The sequence below is a fragment of the Arachis hypogaea genome, chromosome 4, assembly GCF_003086295.3.
Source record: "Arachis hypogaea cultivar Tifrunner chromosome 4, arahy.Tifrunner.gnm2.J5K5, whole genome shotgun sequence".
Classification (NCBI taxonomy): domain Eukaryota; kingdom Viridiplantae; phylum Streptophyta; class Magnoliopsida; order Fabales; family Fabaceae; genus Arachis; species Arachis hypogaea.
Genome location: NC_092039.1, coordinates 81,758,451 through 81,761,901, shown reverse-complemented (window position 1 = coordinate 81,761,901; position 3,451 = coordinate 81,758,451). Strand labels below are relative to the sequence as shown.

The 3,451-nt window shown below is 42.8% G+C and overlaps 1 non-coding gene across 1 annotated transcript; it reads left to right on the top strand.

Moving 5' to 3' along the window:
- The first annotated feature begins 2,796 nt into the window (after nt 1-2,796).
- On the top strand, nt 2,797-2,900 carry LOC112798958 (small nucleolar RNA R71). Its single transcript, XR_003200551.1, has one exon. It is a non-coding gene; the product is annotated as a small nucleolar RNA R71 (small nucleolar RNA).
- The last annotated feature ends 551 nt before the right edge of the window (nt 2,901-3,451 follow it).

The window sequence follows — 3,451 nt, the reverse complement described above, 5'->3', positions numbered from 1 at the left end:
TTTGGAGATGAATCTCTCCTTCTCCCATGACTCGGAGGTGGAGGCTTTTGCCTTCCCTTTTCCTTTTCTTGAGGATACTCCGGTCTTAGGTGCCATTGATGGTGAATGAAAAAAAGCTTAGGCTTTTTACCACACCAAACTTAAAATTTGCTCGCCCTCGAGCAAGAAAGAAAAGAAAAGTAGAAGAAGAAGAAGAGAATTGGGTAGAGAGGGAGAGAAGTGGGTTCGGCTATGTGGGAGAAGAAAGGGGTTGTGTTGTGTGAAAATGAAGAAGAATGGAAGGGTATTTATAGGGAGAGGGGAGGGTTAGGTTTCGGCCATGTTGGGTGGGAATGGGTGGGAAAATGAATTTGAATTTTATGGAGGTAGGTGGGGTTTATGGGGAAGAGGAGGTTGATGTGAATGGTGCATGGGGTAATTGGGAAGAGGAATTGAGGTGATTGGTGAAGGTTTTTGGGAAGTGTGACATTGAAAATGAGATTTGGATTAGGAGAGTGTGATTAGGATTAAAGAAAAGGTAGGTGGGGATCCTGTGGGGTCCACAGATCCTGAGGTAGGGGATCCTGTGGGGTCCACAGATCCTGAAGTGAAAAGAAATACCATTCCTTCATCCTATAGGCGTGTAAATTGCCTCCATGCATCATTCTGGCGTTCAAACGCCCATTGGTGCATGTTCTGGGCGTTAAACGCCCATGTAATGCATGTTTCTGGCGTTGAACGCCAGTTTCATGCTTGTTTCTGGCGTTCAGCGCCAGATTGTCCTCTGTGTGCACATCCTGGCGTTAAACGCCAGGTTGTTGGTTGTTTTGGGCGTTCAGCGCCAGAAAGATGCTCTGTTCTGGCGTTGAACGCCAGCCAGATGCATCTTACTGGCGTTGAACGCCAGTCTGCGCTGCCTCCAGGGTGAACAATTTTTTTCTTTTGTTTTTGACTCTGTTTTTAATTTTTTTTGATTTTTTCGTGACTTCTCATGATCATGTACCTAATTAAACACAAAAATAACAAAGAAACAAAACAAAATAAAATTAGATAAATAAAATTGGGTTGCCTCCCAACAAGCGCTTCTTTAATGTCAATAGCTTGACAGTGGCTCTCATGGAGCCACAAGGTGATCAGGTCAATGTTAGTGTGGTCCCAACACCAAACTTAGAGTTTGGATATGGGGTCTTAACACCAAACTTAGAGTTTGGTTGTGGCCTCACAACACCAAACTTAGAGCTTGACTGTGTGGGCTCTTCTTGACCTTGAACTGAGAGAAGCTCTTCATGCTTACTCTCTTTTGTCACAGAGGGATGGCCATGTGCCTTAAACACAAGGTAGTCCCCATTCAATTGAAGGACTAACTCACCTCTGTTGACATCTATCACAGTTTCTGCTGTGGCTAGGAAAGGTCTTCCTAGGATGATGGATTCATCATCTTCCTTCCTAGTGTCTAGGATTGTGAAATCAGCAGGGATGTAAAGGCCTTCAACCTTTACTAGCACGTCCTCTACTATTCCATAAGCTTGTCTCATTGACTTATCTGCCAATTGTAATGAGAACAAGGCAGGTTGTACCTCAATGATTCCCAGCTTCTCCATTACAGAGAGTGGCATCAGATTTATCCCTGACCCAAGATCACATAGAGCTTTCTCAAAGCTCATGGTGCCAATGGTGCAAGGTATTAAGAACTTGCCAGGATCTTGTTTCTTTTGAGGTAGAGTTTTCTGAATCCAAGTATCCAGTTCACTAATGAGCAGGGGAGGTTCACTTTCCCAAATCTCATTACCAAACAGCTTGGCATTCAGCTTCATGATAGCTCCTAAGTATTGAGCAACTTGCTCTCCAGTCACATCTTCATCCTCTTCAGAGGATGAATATTCTTCAGAGCTCATGAATGGCAGAAGGAGATTTAGTGGAATCTCTATAGTCTCTGTATGAGCCTCAGATTCCTCAGGGTCCTTAATAGGAAACTCCTTCTTGCTTGAAGGGCGTCCCAGGAGGTCTTCCTCACTAGGAATTTCGTCCTCCTCCTCCCCTATGCATTCGGCCACTTTGATTAAATCAATGGCCTTGCACTCTCCTTTTGGATTCTCTTCTGTATTGCTTGGGAGAACACTGGGAGGAGTTTCAATGACTTTCTTACTCAGCTGGCCTACTTGTGCTTCCAGATTTCTGATGGAAGATCTGGTTTCATTCATGAAACTGAAAGTGGCCTTTGACAGATCAGAGACTATATTGGCTAAATTAGAAGTGTTTTGTTCAGAATTCTCTGTCTGTTGCTGAGAAGATGATGGATATGGCTTACTATTGTTCAGCCTATTGCGTCCACCATTATTAAAGCCTTGTTGAGGCTTTTGTTGATCCTTCCAGGAGAAATTTGGATGATTTCTCCATAATGGGTTATAGGTGTTTCCATAAGGTTCACCCATGTAATTAACCTCTGCCATGGCAGGGTTCTCAGGATCATAAGCTTCTTCAGAAGCTGCCTCTCTAGTACTGTTGGATGCATGTTACAATCCATTCAGATTTTGAGAGATTATGTTGACCTGTTGAGTCAACATTTTGTTCTGAGCCAATATGGCATTCAGAGCATCAATTTCAAGAACTCCTTTCTTCTGAGGTATCCCATTATTCACAGAATTCCTCTCAGAGGTATACATGAACTGGTTGTTTGCAACCATGTCAATGAGTTCTTGTGCCTCTTCAGGCGTTTTCTTCAGGTGAATTGATCCACCTGCAGAATGGTCCAGTGACATTTTCAAAAATTCAGAGAGACCATAATAGAATATATCTAATAGGGTCCATTCTGAAAACATGTCAGATGGACATCTTTTGGTCAACTGCTTGTATCTTTCCCAAGCTTCATAGAGGGATTCACCATCTTTTTGCTTGAAGGTTTGAACATCCACTCTCAGCTTGCTCAGCTTTTGAGGAGGAAAGAACTTATCTAAGAAGGCAGTGACCAGCTTATCCCAGGAGTCCAGGCTATCCTTAGGTTGTGAATCCAACCATATTCTAGCTCTGTCTCTTACAGCAAAAGGGAAAAGCATGAGTCTGTAGACTTCAGGATCAACTCCATTAGTCTTTACAGTCTCACAGATCTGCAAGAACTCAGTTAAAAATTGATAAGGATCTTCAGATGGAAGTCCATAAAACTTGCAGTTTTGTTGCATTAATGCAACTAGTTGAGGCTTAAGCTCAAAGTTATTGGCTCCAATGGCAGGAATGGAGATGCTTCTTCCATCAAACTTGGACGTTGGCTTTGTGAAGTCACCAAGCATTCTCCTTGCATTATTATTATTATTATTTTCGGCTGCCATGTCCTTCTCTTGTTCGAAGGTTTCTGAAAGGTTGTTTCTGGATTGTTGTAATTTGGCTTCTCTTAATTTTCTCTTCAGAGTCCTTTCAGGTTCTGGATCAACTTCAACAAGAGTGCCCTTTTCCCTGTTCCTGCTCATACGAAAGAGAA